The following is a 22,108-nucleotide window of genomic DNA, read 5'->3' as shown; positions in this document are numbered from 1 at the left end:
AGTGAGGGAACCATGGTTCACGAAAGAGGTGGAATGTCTTGTGAAAAGGAAGAGGGAAGCTTATGTAGGGATGAGGAAACAAGGTTCAGATGGCTCGATTGAGGGTTACAAGTTAGCAAGGAATGAGCTGAAAAAGGGGCTTAGGAGAGCTAGGAGGGGACACGAGAAGTCCCTGGCGGGTCGGATCAAGGAAAACCCCAAGGCTTTTTACTCTTATGTGAGGAATAAAAGAATGACCAGGGTGAGGTTAGGGCCGGTCGAGGACAGTAGTGGGAACTTGTGTATGGAGTCAGTAGAGATAGGCGAGGTGATGAATGAATACTTTTCTTCAGTGTTCACCAAGGAGAGGGGCCATGTTTTTGAGGAAGAGAAGGTGTTACAGGCTAATAGGCTGGAGGAAATAGATGTTCGGAGGGAGGATGTCCTGCCAGTTTTGAATAAACCGAAGGTCGATAAGTCCCCTGGCCTGATGAAATGTATCCTAGGATTCTTTGGGAGGCAAGGGATGAGATTGCAGAGCCTTTGGCTTTGATCTTTGGGTCCTCGCTGTCCACGGGGATGGTGCCAGAGGACTGGAGAATGGCGAATGTTGTTCCTCTGTTTAAGAAAGGGAATAGAAATGACCCTGGTAATTATAGACCGGTTAGTCTTACTTCGGTGGTTGGTAAATTGATGGAAAAGGTCCTTAGAGATGGGATTTACGACCATTTAGAAAGCTGCGGATTAATCCGGGATAGTCAGCACGGATTTGTGAAGGGCAAGTCGTGCCTCACAAATTTGATAGAATTTTTTGAGGAGGTAACGAAGTGTGTTGATGAAGGTAGGGCAGTTGATGTCATATACATGGATTTTAGTAAGGCGTTTGATAAGGTCCCCCATGGTCGGCTTATGATGAAAGTGAGGAGGTGTGGGATAGAGGGAAAGTTGGCCGATTGGATAGGTAACTGGCTGTCTGATCGAAGACAGAGGGTGGTGGTCGATGGAAAATTTTCGGATTGGAGGCAGGTTGCTAGCGGAGTGCCGCAGGGATCAGTGCTTGGTCCTCTGCTCTTTGTGATTTTTATTAATGACTTAGAGGAGGGGGCTGAAGGGTGGATCAGTAAATTTGTTGATGACACCAAGATTGGTGGAGTAGTGGATGAGGTGGAGGGCTGTTGTAGGCTGCAAAGAGACATAGATAGGATGCAAAGCTGGGCTTAAAAATGGAGTTTAACTCTGATAAATGTGAGGTGATTCATTTTGGTAGGACTAATTTAAATGTGGATTACAGGGTCAAAGGTAGAGTTCTGAAGACTGTGGAGGAACAGAGAGATCTTGGGGTTCATATCCACAGATCTCTAAAGGTTGCCACACAAGTGGATAGAGCTGTGAAGAAGGCCTATAGTGTGTTAGCTTTTATTAACAGGGGGTTGGAGTTTAAGAGCCGTGGGGTTATGCTGCAACTGTACAGGACCTTGGTGAGACCACATTTGGAGTATTGTGTGCAGTTCTGGTCACCTCACTATAAGAAGGATGTGGAAGCGCTGGAAAGAGTGCAGAGGAGATTTACCAGGATGCTGCCTGGTTTGGAGGGTAGGTCTTATGAGGAAAGGTTGCGGGAGCTAGGGCTGTTCTCTCTGGAGCGGAGGAGGCTGAGGGGAGACTTAATAGAGGTTTATAAAATGATGAAGGGGATAGATAGAGTGAACGTTCAAAGACTATTTCCTCGGGTGGATGGAGCTATTACAAGGGGGCATAACTATAGGGTTCGTGGTGGGAGATACAGGAAGGATATCAGAGGTAGGTTCTTTACGCAGAGAGTGGTTGGGGTGTGGAATGGACTGCCTGCAGTGATAGTGGAGTCAGACACTTTAGGAACATTTAAGCGGTTATTGGATAGGCACATGGAGCACACCAGGATGATAGGGAGTGGGATAGCTTGATCTTGGTTTCAGATAAAGCTCGGCACAACATCGTGGGCCGAAGGGCCTGTTCTGTGCTGTACTGTTCTATGTTCTATAATTAAAGTCTCTCGTCAGTAGTCGGGAAACTATTGAAGAAAATTCTGAAGGAGACAATTAATCTCCATGGAAGGTAAAGTTTGATCAGGGATAGTCAGCATAGCTTTACCAGCAGCAGGTCATGCTTAACAAGTTAAAACTTTTTTGAAGAAATTATCGGTTGTATAGATGTGGGTAATGCAGTTTAAATGGATTTCAAGAAAGCAAGGTCTCTCATGGAATCCAGGGTAACTTGGAAAGATGGATCCAAACCTGGAATAGTGTTAGGAGGCAAGAGTGCTTTAGTAGAAGGCTGTTTGTGTGACTGGAGATAGGTGTCCAGTAGAATACCACAGTGATCAGTGCTAGATCCCTTTTATTGTTCATAATATAAACAATATAGATGAGAATGTGGGGAGATGAAAAGTTTGCAGATGACATGATTGACAAGGTGGTTAATAATGAAGAAGGTCTTGTGTTGCAGGAAGATATAGACGGTTTGATCAGATGGACAGATCAGTGGCAAATGGCAGTTCACCCTGAAAGGTGAGAGGTGATGCGCTTTGAAAGGAGTAACTAGACAAGGGAGTACTCTATGAATGGCAGGATACTAGGAAACTGGGATATGAGGGCAATTGTCCACGGATCCCTGAAGGCAGTAGGACAGGTTGATAGGGTATGGCATACGGGACACTTGTCTTTATCAGTTGTGACATACATTATAAGAGCAGGGAGATTATGTTGGAGCCATACAAAACTTTGGTTGGGCTACAGCTGAAGTACTGTGTGCACTTCTGGTCACCTCACTATAGGAAGGATGTGATTTCACTGGAGAGGGTGTAGAGGAGATTCAGCAGGATGATGTCTGGGTTGGAGTATATGAGTGCTGAAGAGAGGCCAGATAGGCACGGGTTGTTTTCTTTAGAGCAGAGAAGGCTGTGAGGGGGCCTGACTGAGGTGTAGAAGATTGAGGGTTTGTGGATAGTAAGCAGCCGTTCCCTTAGTTGAAGGGTCAATAACTAGATGGCATAATTTTAAGGTGAGGGGCAGGATATTTAGAGGGGATCTGAGTGTTTTCACCCAGTGGGTGGCACGACTCTGGAATGCACTGGATAAAAGCAAATTACTGCAGATGCTGGAATCTGAAACCAAAAGAGGAAATGCTGGAAAATCTCAGCAGGTCTGGTAGCATCTGTAAGGAGAGAAAAGAACTGACGTTTCGAGTCTAGATGACCTTTGTCAAAGGGTCAAACAGATGCTGCCAGACCTGCTGAGATTTTCCAGCATTTTCTCTTCTGGAATGCACTGCCTGGGAGGGTAGTAGAGGTGGGAAACCTTTTTTGAGCTTTTAAAAAGTACATGGATGAGCACTTGAAATGTCATAACATTCAAGGCTATGGACCAAGTGCTAGAAAGTGGGTTTAGTGTTGTTTTCAATGTAGACTCGATGGGCAGAAGGGCCTGTTCAGTACTGTATGACTCCAACTCCTACGCTTGCACCGTGTGGCCCCCACCTGCCATTTTTAATTTTAAAATCGAGATTGATGGATTATTGGGTATGGTACCTCAGGCGAGTATATGGAGTAAAGTTATCAGTCAACCTTTGAACAACAGAAGAGCCTTGAATGGGGGTGAGGTGCTAAATGGGCTGCTACTATTCCCAAGTTTCTTCAAGTTTTGAGTTAAGAATAAAAGACCATAGATTCAAGGTTAAATGTTGTTTTTATTGTATGTGTCTTCATTTCCATGTCTAGACCATTGCTTCACCTTATATATTGGACTCAGTTATCCCAAATTTTCATTATCCTCCTTGCAGGACCATGTGCCCCCCTCTTATAGAAGGTAATGGAGGTTTCACTGTACTTGCATTTTATCACTAAGTTGTGACTATATCACAATTGCTTTATTCGTTTCAAGATAAATCTGGTGTGATGACTAATTGGATTAATGTTTCTTATTGAACAAATTAAGGATCAACCTGAGAGATATTAATGTTGCATTTTGTAGTAAGATTGTATGTTTATGATTTAAAATATTGTGTGGGTGTGATCATATAGCATAAAAACTTATGCCAGTCTCTTTTACTGAATCTTAATCTTTCTAGGTTTTGTCTTCTAAACACTTACTAACTTCTTTCTCAATGAATTTGTCAATATCTGCATACGATAAGACAAAATTTACAAGCCCTCTATGAACCAATTATTTTCAATATACCCCTTTCATTTTCTAGCAATGATCTTTCATTTATGGCCTCTTGGGATTTGGGGAATATGTGAAACTATTTTTTATTTTTATATAATTTTGAAAATCCCTCCTTTTCCAGTGAGGGGGTGAAAAGCACAACTTTTGAGCCTTTAAGATTTCCCATTCCTGCACTCATTCCAGTATATCTTCACTGTATCTTTTTGAAACAATTAGTGCCCTGATAATGTAACATCTCTCAATGCTCCCGACTTGGCCTAGCCCCTACAAAATCACTTTCTTGCCTTTGTATTCAGTGCTTTCTTGCCTTCGTATTCATTGCATCTATTTGCCTTTTCATACACTTTGTACCTCCCCTCCCACCATTTAAAGATCTATGTCCCTCCGATCTCTCTTTCTTCACTCTTAACCTTACTATGAGTGTGTTCTCACTTCCGCTGATTCATTTTCCCAAAATGTATGACTGTCCTTTTGCTGTTTTCTCTGACTTTGATATTGTTTCAAATAACCTGTAGATGGAAAACAAATGAAGTTGCAGCACAGATCCAAGATGCACAGTATTATCCATAACCCACTGATCTGAAGGACATGTCCTACTCTGCTTTCTGTTCCCTGACAAACTCCACATTTAATACATTCCCTTTAATACCATATGGCATTACCTTTTTATGTTGTTCAATATCAAATGCCTTGTGAAAATACAAAGTACAGCTTCAGTTAACATTCCCTTTATCTGCATCCCTTTATGAAAAAAAGCTAAATTTACCGTGTTTTCCAGCCCATGTTGGCTGTTTCTAATTACCTATGTTCTTCCGAGTGTGTAGTCATTTCACCTACATTATGATATGAGACACTATTTTCTTCATTATTTCTCCCAGAATTGTGCTGAGGCAGGACGAGTCATAGAGGTTTACAGCATGAAAATAGGCCCTCCAGCCCAACTAGTACATGCTGCCCAGTTTTTAACCACTAAGCTAGTCCCAATTCGCCCACATTTGGCCCATATTCCTCTATGCCCATGTAACTGTCTAAATGCATTTTAAGACAAAATTGTACCCACCTCTACTACTACCTCTGGCAGCTTCTTCCAAACACTCACCATCCTTGGTGTGAAAGAATTGCCCCTCTGGACCCTTTTGTGTATCACCCCTCGCCCTAAAACTATGCCCTCTAGTTTTAGACTCCCCTACCTTTGAGAAAAGATGTTGACGATCTACTTCATCAATGTCCCTCATTATTTTATAAACCTCTATAAGATCACCCGTAAGCTTCCTACGCTCCGGGGGGAAAAAGTCTCTGTCCACCCAACCTCTCCTTATAACTCAAACTATCAAGTCCCGGTAGCATCCTAGTAAATCTTTTCCACACTCTCTTTCTAGTTTAATAATATCCTTTCTATAATAGGGTGACCAGAACTGCATGGGTTTCCTCCGGGTGTTCCGGTTTCCTCCTACAGTCCGAAAGACATGCAGTCCAAAGATGTGTGGGTTAGGTTGATTGGCCATGCTAAAACAATTGCCCCTTAGTGTCCTGAGATGCGGAGGTTAGATTAGTGGGTGGGATATGGGGGTAGGGCCTGGGTGGGATTGTGGTTGGTGCAGACTCGATGGGCCGAATGGCCTCTTTCTGTACTGTAGAGTTTCTATGATTCTATGGTTGGGTGCATTGGCCATGCTAAATTCTCCCTCAGTGTATCTAAACAGGTACTGGAGGGTGGCGACTTGTATCTGGCTAATTATCCCACCGTAGACCCTGCTGAAGTTCAGGCGCTGATTCATATATTCATGGCATGTTCCAGTCTCTTTAGATTTAGGAGCTCATCCATTTGGGGACAGGGAGAAGGGAGTATGTTATTTATGGATTTAAATATCTCCAGTAACTTGAAGGGCTAAGGATCAGAAAGCAACAATTTAAAAACCTAGGTGAAAATGTTTAGAGAAATTTGAGGTCCCCATTGCATTATAGCCCCCAGGTTTATATCGACACTAGTGAAAGTATTGTTGGGCTGAATAAAGCCAAGGCCTTATTGAGATTGAATGGAGTGGTCATGTCCAGTGGGTGGAGATGTAACTCAGCACCACAAGCAGTTTAATTACCTTATCAATTCAAACAAATTAAGAGCCAGCTATACCCAAGATTCATTGCTGTAATCATATTTGCCACTTGCAAACGTGTTGAAGTGTTTCAACAGCAAGCATATCACTGCTGTGGAAATATTTTAGGCACATTTACACATCTACTCTACCCTGAGAGAATGCAGGCCACTAAAAGACTTACTCCTCTATCACCAACAAACCAGATGACCAATTTATGAAATCAGAGGTTTACAGCATAGAAACGGGCCCTTCGGCCCAACTTGTCCATGCTGCCCTTTTTTAACCACTAAGCTAGTCCCAATTACCCACATTTGGCCCATATCCCTCTATACCCATGTAACTGACTAAATGCTTTTTAAAATACAAAATTGTACCTGCCTCTACTACTGCCTCTGGCAGCTTGTTCCAGACACTCACCAACCTCTGTGAAAAATTGCACCTCTGGACCCTTTTGTGTATCTCCCTTCTCACCTTAAACCTATGCCCTCGAGTTTTAGACTCCCCTACCTTTGGGAAAAGATGTTGACTATCTAGCTGATCTATGCACCTCATTATTTTATAGACCTCTATAAGATCACCCCTAAGCCTTCTATGCTCCAGGGGGAAAAAAATCCCAGTCTATCCAGCCTCTCCTTTTATAACTCCAGTCCTGGTAACATCCTAGTAAATCTTCTCTGCATTCTTTCTAGTTTTTAATAATCGCCTTTCTATAATAGGGTGACCAGAACTGTACACAGTATTCCAAGTGTGGCCTTAACAATGTCTTGTGCAACTTCAACAAGATGTCCCAATCCCAACTCCTGCGTTCAATGTTCTGACCAATGAAACCAAGCATGCCGAATGCCGCCTTCACCACCCTGTCCACCTGTGACTCCACTTTCAAGGAGCTATGAACCTGTATCCCTAGATCTTTGTTCTATAACTCTCCTCAACACCCTACCGTTAACTGAGTAAGTCCTGCCCAGGGTTGATCTACCAAAATACATCACCTTGCATTTATCTAAATTAAATTCCATTTGCCATTCATCAGTCCATTGGCCCAATTGGCCAAGATCCTGTTGCAATCCTAGATAACTTTCACTGTCCACTATGCCAGCAATCTCGGTGTCATCTGCAAACTTCCTAACCATGCCTCCTAAATTCTCATCCAAATCATTAATATAAATAACAGTGGACCCAGCACCGATCCCTGAGGCACACCACTGGTCACAGGCCTCCAGTTTGAAGAACAACCATCTTCTGTCATCAAGCCAATTTTGTATCCATTGAATCCCATGAGATTTAACCTTGTGCAGCAACCTACCATGCGGTACCTTGTCAAAGGCCTTGCTAAAGTCCATGTAGACAACGTCAACTGCACTGCCCTCATCTACCTTCTTGGTTACCCCTTCAAAAAATTCAATCAAATTTGTGAGACATGATTTTCCACTAATAAAGCCATGCTGACTGTCCCTAATCAGTCGTTGCATCTCTAAATGCCTATAGATCCTGTCTCTCAAGAATACCTTCTAACAACTTACCCACAAAGATGTTAGGCTCACCGGCCTGTAGTTCCCAGGCTTTTCACTGCAGCCCTCCTTAAACAAAGGCACAATATTTGCCATTCTCCAATCTTCCGGCACTTCACCTGTGGCTGTCGATGATTCAAATATCTCTGCTAGGGGACCCGCAATTTTCTCCATAGCCTCCCATAACGTCCTGGGATACACTTCATCAGATCTCGGGGATTTATCTATCTTAGTGCGCTTTAAAGACTTCCAGCACCACCACCTCTGTAATATGTACACTCCTCAAGACATCACTATTTATTTCCCCAAGTTCCCTAACGTCCATGCCTTTCTCAACAGTAAATACCGATGAGAAATTTTCATATCATTTAGGATCTCACCCAGCTCTTGTGGCTCCGCACATAGATGACCTTGTTGGTCCTTAAGAGGCCCTATTCTCTCTCCCTAGTTATTCTTTTGCCCTTTGTGTATTTGTAGTAGCTCTTTGCATTCTCCTTTGCCTTATCTGCCAAAGCAGTCTCGTCTCCTTTTTGCCCTCCTGATTTCACTCTTAATATACATTACTCCTACACCCTCTATACTCTTCAAGGGACCCACTTGATCCCAGCTGCCCATGTATGTCATGCGCTACCGCCGCCGCCTTCTTGACCAGCGCCTCAATATCCTGAGTCATCCAGGGTTCCCTACTTCTACCAGCTTTGACCTTTTACTCTAAAAGGAATGTGCTTACTCTGAACCCTGGTTAACACAGTCTTGAAAACCTCCCACTTACCAGATGTCCCTTTGCCTGCCATCAGACTCCCCCAATCAACTTGCCAAAGTTCCTGGCTAATACCATCAAAATTGGCCTTGCCCCAATTTAGAATTTTAACTTTTGGGCCAGACTTATCATTCTCCATAGCTATCTTTAAAACTAATCGAATTATAGTCACTGGTCCCAAAGTGATTCCTCACTAACATTTCTGTCACTTGCCCTTCCTTATTTCCCAAGAGGAGGTCAAGTTTTGCCCCCTCTCTATTTGGGCCATCCACATACTGAATGTGAAATTCCTCCTGAATACACTCAACAAATTTCTCTCCATCCAAGTCCTGCATACTGTGTCCCAGTCAATGTTGGGAAAATTGAAGTCCCCTACTATTACCACCCTATTTTTCTTGGAGCTATCTGTAATAAGGGTGGCATGGTGGTACAGTGGTTAGCATTGCTGCCTCACAGCGGCAGGGACCTGGGTTTGATTCCTGACTTGGGTCACTGTCTGTATGGAGTTTGCACATTGTCCCCGTGTCTGCTTGGGTTTCCTCCAGGAACTCTGGTTTCCTCCTACAGTCCAAAGGTGTGCAGGTTGGGTGGATTGGCCATGCTAAATTGCCCTTCAGTGTCAGGGGTAATACAGTAAATGCATGAGGTTATGGGGATAGCGTGGGATTGTGGTCGGTTCAGACTTGATGGGCCGAATGGCCTCTTTCTCCACTGTAGGATTCAATGATCTCCTTACATATTTGCTCCTCCCCGCAGTTTATATGGGGGCCTATATGGTACAATCTTATCAAAGTGATCTCCCCCTTCTTCTCAGTTCTACCCATGTAGACTCAGTGGGCGAACCCTCAAATATCCCCCCTCAGTACTCCCGTGATGTTTTCCCTAATCAAAAACACAACTCTCCCTCCTCTCTCACCTCCTGTTCTATCTTTCTTCTAACATCTGTACCCTGGAACATTGAGCTGCCAGTCCTGTCCCTCCCTTAGGAGGCCTCTTGCATTGAAATAAATGCAATAATCTGGACTTCCCTTGCTCTCTGCCCTGCTTTTGCCTGATCTAGTGCTAGCATTACTGACATTGCCTTTAATATTTAACGTGCTCTCTCTAACTTTCAAATCCTTGCCCCCTGCACCAGCTCTCATGCCACGCATTCATCTGCCTAATCTTCCTACTCTCGCTAGCACGTGGCATCGCACTAGTCCAGAAATGACTACCTTCAAGGTCCTGCACTTTAGCCTTCTGCCGAACTGTGTATATTCACACTTCAGGACTTCATCCCTTTTCCTATCTATGTCGTTGGTACCAACGTGTACAATGACCTCTGGCTGCTCACCCTCCCCCTTAAGAATTTAAATGAGGAGTGAGACAAGCATGCTGGAAGCAACACAAGGCTGAAAATGAAATTTTGTTACAACCAGTGACATTGTTTTAAAGTTGACTAAATTTACTGAAACCTCAAGGTTCCATGGTTTTAATAAATAACATTTACTATAGAAGAATCAACAAACGAAGCACAAAATACTATTTCTGCTGTTCTCAGTAACTTTCAGAATTAACATGAGTTAAATATGATTCGAGATTGAACATAAACTATAAATTGCACAGTAACTGACGGAGGCTGATATCACAAATGGGCTCCACAGTCCACTCAAATTGTAGTGATCATACTCTGTCACTAAGTCCTTCAAACTCTTGTCTTTCTCATGAGGAATTTTAGCTCCTCCTTCTACGAGCTAGTCTGATCCCCAGCAACGTGAAACCAACTCAAGTTGAATGGGCACAGTCTTCACTGCAAATGACACACATCTGCAGAACTCTCTCTGGATGAGTTTGATCCAATACTCTTCAGTAACACACACAGCTGCAGCAACTTATTCTGTTTTGCCTATTCTCAGTTTCTCAACTTCTGGACCTAGCCTCTTCTTGAGTCTTTAGTTTGTACGTTCTGCTCTAGTGGGCAAATGCTACTGCTCACCATGGACTCGTATGTGTCCTATTACATCTTTAAACAAGATTTCAATTTCCCAACCTCAAGTTTTTGGTTCCCTTAGAGAACCGTGTTGTGTATTCATATTGGAACAGGGTCACTAAGAATTTAGTCATGTGATGTACTAATAAAGTCATTGGCTTGGCAGGCTAATAGTCTATTCTAGCAGCCTGAGAGTGAACACCTTTGCAATAAAGCTCGTTTGTTTTGTACCTTTGTGGTCTGCAAGCCTCTCTTTAAAAATACCACGAAGAAACTAGTGACCAGGCAGTTCAAACACCTGAGAAAGAACTGCAGAAATCTAGTGGAGTGAGAAAAATCATTAATCCACGCTGCAACCATCCAAAAAGGTTTAAGATGATCAAAATATTACTACACCAAAGCTGGCGATGGAGGGGTGCCGATTAATAGCAACAGCCATTGAAGGAACCAAAATTTAAAACTGCATCAAAAGCTTGCTTGCCACGTGCTCTGCCTGGAAAATTCTGAAAAAGTGCTCCCTCTATTGTGAGTAGCAAGTACAGTAATAAATACCCTGCAACATATTAATAGCTAGAGGAGTTTTGCAACACCCCTCACAAAACTCAGAAAGGAACAGGCTGAGCTCAGTTACCTTTGTTTTTAAAATAAAGAGCTAGTGCTAAAAAGCCTTGTGGTGCATTTGTGCTTAAGCATGCTTCCTATAGTAAAAATGGTAGGAATTTTTGGTACCATGGGACCGTATGATGAAAGCACCGATAGCTGGAGTCCATACAGTAAAGGATTTGAATCCTTTGTCCAGGTGAACAAAATTTTGCCAGACATTGTAGTCCCGACCTTCCTAAGCACAATTGGGGTTTTGGGGGACTTTCAACCTCTTGTGGAGTCTGGTACAACCAGAAAAACCAAGCTCAAACCTATGGCGAGATTGTGAAGATACTGTGGGACCATTTCTTGTGAATCAATCACACAAGCTGTAGATGTTTTAAGTAAGTTAGCTGAATTCTGTGAATTTGGAGGTGCCTTGAACGACACCATTAGAGACAGACTTGTGTCTGGGTTAAGAAGCAAAGCTATCCAGAAAAGTCTGGTAATGGAAACCAACATTGTCAGCACATACATACACAATTAGCCATCATTAATCAAGTCTGCATGGAAATGCTGAGTCATCAACAATAATTGAAGAAGTCAATAACATTCCTTTAACTGCAGGACAAGTAAAGAAGTATACCAGAAATGATCCACTACTGTCAGAACTTATGCACATGGCAAGACTACAGGAGCAAACCCGGAATTGAAGCCGTATGTCACCGAAGACTTGAACTCTCCGTTCAGGCTGGTTGTCTCCGCTGGGGAATCGTTCCACTATTGTTAAGGAAATATGTCCGAAACCAATTTCATGATTGTGGGTTCGTAAAGAAGGAGATAGCAAAAGCTATTTTGCTGGCCAGGGCTCACTAGCAAAATAGCGGAGAAAGCGGGTATGTGTTCAGCCATTACTGGAAATGGTGCACTGCAGTCATCACCATGAAGCGGCCTGGGAATGATATCTTGCAGTCAGCATCATGGGGAAACAGTTAACTGAAGCGCTAGAGATGAGTGAAAGTCAGAGCCAACGTGAGTGATAAGTAGTTAGGTTGAAGTAGAATTAGACAAGGAGACTAAGTTATGGTAAGACGAGCTTTTAAGACTAAGAGGAGAATCTTACCAAAAAAATGGCAGTGTTTCTGGCGAGAAAGTGGGCATGCTTCTCTCCAGAGAAACACTTTGGTTTTCTGTCCAGATCTTCCACTCTGCCTAAAAATATTCAAGGCAGATGTTTCAACTCATTTTGCAGGGGGGTGGGGCCTCAACACCGAGTGCCATCTTAAAAGGGCACCTCAATCATAACTGAAATAAAGCTGCCCCACCCCCAATCAGTCAGCATTTCACTTTTCCCTGATCATTGCCTCCTCCTCCCTCCCCCACTGGGGCCCTGTCCATGGCACAGGTTGGCATAGACTTGATGCCAACCTGTTGGCAGCAAACTTGCCAATGCGAATCACGCTTTGAGTCTTTCTGGATTTTGAGTGCTGCTGTTCTTGCAGACAGAGGGTGGATTCAAAACTATCATTAGAAAAGTTGGCAAGAAAGACAAAGAATGCTTAAGTTTAAGACCTGACAAGTGAGGTTGGCTGAGTGCATTGTGTGACCCCCTCATGTGGGAAACATAGACCATACTGGCATTGATCACCACGTGCAGGAAGTGCTACCACATATAGAAAGTTGAGCTCCAGATTTTGGAGCTCAAGTGGCAGCTGGAGACACTATGGCCCTTGTGCAAGGCTGAGAGTTATGTGGATAGCACGTTTAGAGGGCTGGTCATAACGCAGCTCAAAGAGACTGGAGGAAAGAAGGATGACCACCAGGCAGTGCGGAGTTCCCTGAGGTGCAGCTTCCAAATCGGTTTTCCATTTTGGAAGCAGATGAGAGCAGTGGTTCCTCAAGTGAGTGCAATCGCAGGCAAGCTTCTGGTACCATGAGCGGCATGACAGTACAGGAGAGGAGGAAGGAAGATCAGCAGTGATAGGGAGTTCATTAGTTGGGGGAACAGACAGACATTTCTGTAGCCGCAGATGTGACTCCAGGATGGTGTGTTGCCTCTGTGGGGCCAGAGTCAAAGATGTCACTGGGGCGGGCATCCTAAAGGGCGATGGCGATAAGTCAGAGGTTCTGGTACACATTGGTACCAATGAAGGATGAGGTCTTGCATCAAGAATTCAGGGAGCTGGGCAGCAGATTTAAAAAGCTGAACCTCAAAGGTTATAATCTCTGATTACTCCCGGTGCTATGTGCTGGCAAGTGCAGATGTGAGAGAATAGGATAGATGAATGCATGGCTCAAGAGTTGATGCAGGACATGGGGTTTTAGATTCCTGGATCATGTGGACTGCTGGGGAAGGTGGGACCTGTACAAGTGGGGCGGTCTGTACTTGACCAGAATGGGACCGACATCCTTGCAGATGGGTTCACTCGTGCTGTTGGGAGGAGTTTAAACTAGTTCAGCAGGGGCAGAGGACACAAAGCATTGGTACAATACGGACACCGCATACTAAAGGAACCAAAACAGAGCGACTTCAGCTATGTTAAACTCCAATGGAGTACGGCAAGGTTGGGTGACCTCTAATGCTAGGAGTATTATAGCTAAGACTGATGAACTGGTGTAGGTTGACATGTGGAATTGTGATATTACTGTCACAGAGACTTGATTGAGGGACAGGCAGGACTGACAATTAGGCATTCAAGGGTATAGGATCTTCAGGAGAGGGCATGACAGAGGAGGTGGTGTTGCATTATTTTTGGAAGGATCTTCAAATGAGGCTTTGTGGGTAGAGCTTAGGAAAGGGGGCAGTCACATTGCTGGTAATGTATTATTGGTCACCAAATCAACGGGCAATAGAGCAGCTGATATGTAGGCAATTGACTGAGTGTGTAAAAGTAATTAAAAATACATGGAGTGATGATAGTTCGACACTAACAGGTAATAAAGAGTGTCAATGGATAAGTACAGACAGTGTAGGCCAGTTGAATAACAAAGTCTTTACAAGTAATCATGAGTGCTAATGGATAAATGCAAGCAGTTGAGTATAAACAATCAGTGAGATGGTGTTAAACAAACTAATTCAGGAAGAGCGATCATCACCCGTAATCAAGGTATGCATGGTGTCAAAGCAGGACAGTCGGAGATTTTTCCCCCACAGAACAATATGGTGAGGTTACATGTAGCGTGACATGAACCTGAGATCACAGTTAAGGCTGTCCTCATGAGTGCTGAACTTAACTATCAGTTTCTGTTCGGCGATTCTGCGTTGTCATGCACCTGGAAGGCTGCCTTGGAGAAAGCTTATTCGAAGATTGGAGACTGAATGTCCTTGGCCAGTGAAATGTTCTCCAACTGGGAGGGAACACTCCTGCTTGGCGATTGTTGCGTGGTGTCCGTTCATCCATCGTCGTAGTGACTGCATGAGCTTGCTGATGTACCATGCCCTGGAGCATCCTTTCCTGCAGCGTATGAGGTAAACTACATTGGCTGAGTTGCATGAGTGTACCGTGTGGGTGGTGTTTCCACATGTGATGGTGGCATCTGTGTTGATCTAGCATGTCCTGCAGAGGTTACTGTGGTAGGATCGTGTGGTGTCGTGAACGCTGTTCCCCTGAGGGTTGGGTAGCTTGCTGCGAACGATAGTGTGTTGAGGTCATCATCCAGTACTTCCCCGGAATGGAGAAACTATGCCAGGTTCTTCACAGCCTTCTGCACGGCACGGTAGCACAGTGGTTAGCACTGCTGCTTCACAGCTCCAGGGTCCTGGGTTCGATTCCCGGCTCGGGTCACTGTCTGTGTGGAGTTTGCACATTCTCCTCGTGTCTGCGTGGGTTTCCTCCGGGTGCTCCGGTTTCCTCCCACAGTCCAAAGATGTGCGGGTTAGGTTGATTGGCCAGGTTAAAAATTGCCCCTTAGAGTCCTGAGATGCGTAGGTTAGAGGGATTAGTGGGTAAATATGTGGGGGTAGGGCCTGGGTGGGATTGTGGTCGGTGCAGACTCGATGGGCCGAATGGCCTCCTTCTGCACTGTAGGGTTTCTATGATTCTATGTCATCAATGACGACAAACATCTCACCAAGGCGATCTTTGCATCTCCACTACTTGCCTTCAAACAGCTGCCTAACCTCAAACACACTGGCCGAGCAGCTTGCTGCGATCGCTAATGTAGTTACCTCATATACTGCAGGAAAGGATGCCCCGGGTGAGACCATGCAAATACTATGACAACAGATGAATGGACACCGCGCAACCATCACCAGGCAGGAGTGTTCCCCCCCAGTCGGAGAACACTTCAGTGGCCAAGGACACTGGGTCTCCGATCTTCAAGTAAGCGTTCTCCAAGGCAGCCTTCGAGATGCACGACAACTCAGAATTGCCAAGCAAAAATTGATGGCCAAGTTCCATACTCATGAGGACGGCCTTGACTGTGATCTCAGGTTCATGTCATGCTATATGTAACCCCACCATATATTCCTGTGGGGGAAAAATCTCCCTGACTGCCCTGCTTTGACACCATGCATACCTTGATTACAGGTGGTGATTTTTCTACTTGAATTAGTTTGCATAGTGTTTAACACCATCTTACTCTGTTTGTAATCATCTCTCTGCCTTAAATTATCAGTTCTTAGGTCATCCCTTCACTTGTTATATAGCCTGTCGACACTTTGCACATACTGATTTTATAATTAACTACTTGCATTTATCTATTAGCACTCATGATTACTTGTAAAGACTTGTTATTCAACCTACATGTCTACTTATCCTTTGACACTATTGATTACCTGTTAGTGTCGGGCTATCATCACTCCACCTATATATTCTGTGTCTGTGCACCTCGCTCCACTTCACCTGATGAAGGAACAGCACTCCGACAGCTTGGGATTTCAAATAAACCTGTTGGACTGTAACTTGATGTTGCGTGACCCCTCATCTTGTCGTCCACAGTCCAACACCGGCATCTCCACATAATTAAAATAGGGTACTTAGGTTAGGGGATTTCAACTTCCCTAACATGAATTGGGATAGTCATGGTGAGAAAGGGTTTGAGGGGATGGATTTCTTGAAATGTATTCAAGAGAGCTTTTATGTCATTGTGTAGATGGTCCAACAAGGGATGGCACAGTGCTAGATTTAAGAAAAACTTGGACGGGTTCATGGATGAGAGGGGTGTGGAGGGATATGGTCCAAGTGCAGGTCAGTGGGACTAGGCATAAAATGGTTCGGCACAGACAAGAAGGGCCAAAAGGCCTGTTTCTGAGCTGTAATTTTCTATGGTTCTAGATCTAATTCTGGAGAACGAAGCTGGATTGGTGTTCGAGGTGGCAGTGGAGGAGCATTTTAGTGATAATGACCACAACACAGTACGATTTGAGTCTGTTATGGAAAAGGACAAAGATGGTTTGCAATTAAACAGTTTTGGATTGGGGGAAAGCAATTAATAAAGCAGGCGAAAATAGATTAGGAAAATCTACAGCAGAGCACTGGGATTGGGGGCATCAAAAAAGAACTTGGAAGAGTACAGGCTTAACGTATTCCCTTTTTAGGAGCAATAAGACTCACCTGCTGAAGGGGCAGTGCTCCGAAAGCTTGTGGCTTGCGCTACCAAATAAACCTGTTGGACTTTAACCTGATGTTGTGAGACTTCTTACTATGGAGCAGTAAGCCCAGCGAAATCTTTGATGTCCAGAAATATTCAGGACTGGATAAGAAAGTAATGAGGTTCTTAGCAAAGGGACCAACAGTGGAGGCTCTTAGTGGAGTATGGAAAGTGCAGAGAGGAACTTGAAAAAGCAAGTAGGAGTTCAAAGAGGGGCATGAAAAAGCACCGACTGGTAGGATTAGGGTAAATCCCATAGTATAACCAGAGAAAGAGTAGAGCCCATTAAGGATCAAGGGGGAAATCTGTGTGGAACTGGATGACATTGGTAGGATGTTAAACATGTGTTTCACATCTGGCTTTACTTGGGAGAAGGAGAATTTAGGTACAAATTTCAGAGAGAGGAAGTTCTTGAACAGTTTGACATAGTGAGTGAGGAGGCATTGGAGGTCTAGTGCACTTAAAAGTGGAGACATCTCCAGGACTGGATGAGTTGTATCCCAGGTTGCTATGCGAGGAAATTAGAGGGGCTCTGACCCAAATTTTTAATGGCTCTCTGGCCATAGGGGCAGTACAGTAAGAAGTCTCACAACACCAGGTTTATTTGGTAGCACAAGCCAGAAGCTTTCGGAGCGCTGCTCCTTCATCAGGTGAGTGGGAGTCGTGTTCACAAACAGGGCATATAAAGACACAAACTCAATTTACAAGATAATGGTTGGAATGCGAGTCTTTTTACAGGTAATTAAGTCTTGAAGGTACTGACAATGAGAGTGGAGAGAGGGTTAAGCACAGGTTAAAGAGATGTGTATTGTCTCCAGCCAGGACAGTTAGTGAGATTTTGCAAGCCCAGACAAGTCGTGGGGGTTACAGATAGTGTGATATGAACCCAAGATCCCAGTTGAGGCCGTTCTCATGTGTGCGGAATTTGGCTATCAGTCTCTGCTCAGCGATTCTGTGTTGTCGTGAAGGCCGCCTTGGAGAACGCTAACCCGAAGATCAGAGGCTGAATGCCCATGACTGCTGAAGTGCTCCCCAACAGGAAGAGAACACTCCTGCCTGGTGATTGTCAAGCGGTGTTCATTCATCCATTGTGATAGCGTCTGCATGGTCTACCCAATGTACCGTGCCTCGGGACATCCTTTCCTACAGCGTATCAGGTAGACAACATTGGCTGAGTTGCAAGAGTGTGTGCCGTGTACCTGGTGGACGGTGTTCTCACGTGAGATGATGGCATCCGTGTCAATGATCCGGCACGTCTTGCAGAGGTTGCTGTGGCAGGGTTGTGTGGTGTCATGGTCACTTCTCCTGAAGGCTGGGTAGTTTTCCGCAGACAATGGTCTGTTTGAGGTAGTGCAGTTGTTTGAAGGCAAGAAGTGGGAGTGTGGGGATGACCTTGGCCTTCAAACAAGCACAACCTCAAACAGATCGTTGTCCGCAGCAAACTACAAGACAAGGGAGTACTCAATGAATGGCAGGGCACTAGGAAGCTCGGAGGAATAGTGAGATCTTCGAGTGCTTGTCCATAGATCCCTGAAGGTGGCAGCACAAATTAATAGAGTAGTCGAAGACATGCGGGACACTTGCCCTTATCAGTCATGGCATAGATTATAAGCACAGGGAAGTTCTGTTGGAGCCATATAAAACTTTGGTTAGGCCATAGCTGGAGTACTTTGTGCACTTCTGGTCACTTTACTATAGAAAGAATGTGATTGCACTGGAGAGAGTACAGAGGAGATTCACCAGGCTGTTGCCTGGGATGGAGCTATGAAGAGACACTGGATCGGCTGGGGTTGTTTTCTTTAGAGCAGAGAAGGCTGAGGGGTGACCTGATCGAAATGTATAAGATCATAAGACGTCTGGAAAGTGTGGATACAAAACGGTGTTGAAGGGTCAATAACGAGGAGATGTAATTTTAAGGTGAAGGGCAGGACATTTCGAGGAAGCCTGAGGAAAGTTTTATTTAACTTGGAGGATGGTGGGAGTCTGGAATGCACTTCCTTGGAGGGTAGTAGAGGCTGGAAATCTCCACCTCTTAAAAAGTATGTGGATAAACACTTGAAATGTCAGAACATTTAAGTCTATGGGCCAACTGCTGGAAAGTGGCATTAATGTAAATTTAGTGTATTTTTATTGGTGCAGATTGGCCAACGGGCTTATTCTGTACTACATATACTCTAGCATCATTACACCTATGGGAAGGGCCATGTCAGAGTTCATGCAGATTATGCTGGACCATTCAAAGGACAAGCATTTTTTATGATAGACCCACACTCAAAAATGCCCCAAGTCACCATTTTGTAGACGATGTCTTCAGAACGATAGACTGGGTGAGATTTTTGCAAGATTCGGTCACCCTGAATAACTTGTTGGCGACAATGGGCCATAGTTCATTTCACAAGAATTCATAAATTATCTAAAGGAGAATGGAATCCAATGCATTGGATCCGCTCCTTATCCTGCCACAAATGCGGTACCTTTGATAAGGTACCGCATGGTAGGTTGTTGCATAAGGTTAAATCTCATGGGATCCAGGGTGAGGTATCTAAATGGATACAAAATTGGCTTCTTGACAGAAGCCAGAGGGTGGTTTTAGAGGGTTGTTTTTCAAACTGGAGGCCTGTGACCAGCGGTGTGCCTCGGGGATCAGTGCTGGGTCCACTGTTATTTGTCATTTATATTAATGATTTGGATGAGAATATAGGAGGCATGGTTAGTAAGTTTGCAGATGACACCAAGGTTGGTGGCATAGTGGACAGTGAAGAAAGTTATCTCCAATTGCAACGGGATCTTGATCAATTGGGCCAGTGGGCTGACAAATGGCAGATGGAGTTTAATTTAGATAAATGCGAGGTGATGCATTTTGGTAGATTGAACCAGGGCAGGACTTACTCAGTTAAGGGTAGGACGCTGGGGAGAGTTACAGAACAAAGAGATCTAGGGGTACATGTTCATAGCTACTTGAAAGTGGAGTCACAGGTGGACAGAGTGGTGAAGAAGGCATTCAGCATGCTTGGTTTCATCGGTCAGAATATTGATTACAGGAGTTGGGACGTCTTGCCGAAGTTGTACGAGACATTGGTAAGGCCACACTTGGAATACTGTGTGCAATTCTGGTCACCCTATTATAGAAAGGATATTATTAAACTAGAAAGAGTGCAGAAAAGATTTACTAGGATGCTACTGGGACTTGATGGTTTGAATTATAAGGAGAGGCTGGATACACTGGGACTTTTTTCTCTGGAGCGTGGAAGGCTGAGGGGTGACCTTATAGAGGTCTATAAAATAATGAGGGGCACAGATCAGCTAGATAGTCAATATCTTTTCCCAAAGGTAGGGGAGTCTAAAACTAGAGGGCATACGTTTAAGGTGAGGGGAGGGATACAAAAGTGTCCAGAGGGGCAATTTTTTCAGAGGGTGGCGAGTGTCTGGAACAAGCTGCCAGAGGTAGTAGTAGAGGCGGGTACAATTTTGTCTTTTAAAAAGCATTTAGATAGTTACATGGGTACGATGGGTATAGAGGGATATGGGCCAAATGTGGGCAATTGGGATTAGCTTCGGGGTTTTAAAAACAAAAGGGGCGGCATGGACAAGTTGGGCCAAAGGGCCTGTTTCCATGCTGTAAACCTCTGACTAAATGGGCTGGCTAAATGGTTATTCAGACAATGAAGCAATAATTAAATGTAACTCATGAGCAAGGATCACTGTCAAAATGACTTAAGCCAATTCCTGATGAAATGCAGGAATATACCACATTCAACAACCAAAAGTTCCCCAGCATTACTCATGGTAAAACATCAGTTACAGTGTTTGATTTGTTGAAGCCGCCGAAGACTAGAAAGATTGTTGAGAGGAAACGGCAAAAGCAGGTTGTACAACGTGAGAGCAGGGCTAAATGCCATGTCTTTCAGAAAGCTCAAGAAGCATTGGCAACAAACTATATGACCAGTGAGAAGTTGGTACCTGCCATCATATTAGCACAAACGGGACCTCTCTCCAAAATGTTCAAACTCAAGACAAGGTTGTATGAAGAATACACGCTGACCAATTTTTAGCAGCGACAAGGTTGCAGGGACAGTCAACCAAGAGTTCACAACAAACTGTGCCAAGTAAAGATTTATACATACCTGAGAACATGACAGTACCACAAGTGAGGACACTTCAAAACCGAGTAAACCTCCAAATCCTACGTTGACTCCAGCTGAGATAATTATGGATGACATCCAGAAACACCAGAAGTCGCAGTCAAAATGAAAAAGCAGGCGTCTGAGGTTTACCAACAAGCACATAGGAATCAACGTCCCCCGGAAAGTCTAACCTAGTGACTGTTGTGTTTATTAATTATTCATATTGTAAATTTTGTTTGTTAACGTTATACTGTGTTTCATTGCAGGAACCTCTGAAGTAAAGGGGGAGAAAAGAGTTTCTTTGTGGTATTTTTAAAGAGAAGCTTGCAGACCACAAAGGTACAAAACAAATTAGCTTTATTAGAAAGGTGATTACTCTTTGGCTGTTATAAAAGTATCCCACTCAAACAGCCAATGATGGCATCAGTGTGTCACATGATCGAACTCTTAAAGTGACCATGTTCCAACTAGGAACAACATGAATATACAACCAACACCTGAAATAGAAGCAGGAGTAGGCCACCAGACCCTGCAAGCCTGCCCCGCCATTTAATACAATCATGGCTGATTTCTGCCAACCTCAACTCCTTTTCTGTGTGATTTCCCCATAGCCCTCCTATTCCTCGATCTATCAAATATTTATTATCTCCATTTTGAATATTTCTAATGATCCAGCCTCCACCACCCTTTGGGGCAGAGAATTCCAGAGATTCAACACCCACTCGAGAAGAAATTTCTACGCGTCAGTTTTAAATGATTGGCTCTTTTATCTTGTAGCTATGTCCCCTTGTTCAAGTCTCTGCCACTAGTGAAAAGATCTCACCATCAACTCTGTCAAGTCCCCTCAGGATCTTATATGTTTGAATAAGGTCACCCCTCACTCTTCTAAGCTCCAAGGAATACAGACCCAGATTACTTAGTCGCTCTTGATCGGAAAAACCTCTCATCCCAGGAATTAGCTTGGTGAGTCATCTTTGGACTGCCACCAATGTTACTATATCCTTTTTTCTAGGCAAGAGGACCAATGGGAAGGCCAGTTTTATTTCGAGGTCAGCCTTTCCTTTTCAGTTTCATTTTCAATTCAACTTCTGTTTTGAGGTAGGGTCTGCCTCAAAAACATACAAATTACATTTAAAAATATAGGGGAAATCTTCCGGTCTCCAGCTCATTGGAGACCAGACGCTGGATTCTCCAGCTTCAAGAGACAGCCCTCCACAACTCAATGCCCTGCAGAATTGGGTGTCAGCCAAAAATCCAAATCCCCAACAGGCATCAAGGCTGTCAGGATTCACCAGG

This window comes from Mustelus asterias, chromosome 22 (genome assembly GCF_964213995.1).
Source record: "Mustelus asterias chromosome 22, sMusAst1.hap1.1, whole genome shotgun sequence".
Lineage (NCBI taxonomy): Eukaryota > Metazoa > Chordata > Chondrichthyes > Carcharhiniformes > Triakidae > Mustelus > Mustelus asterias.
The sequence above is the reverse complement of the archived record's forward strand: the minus strand, read 5'-3'. Positions refer to the sequence as shown.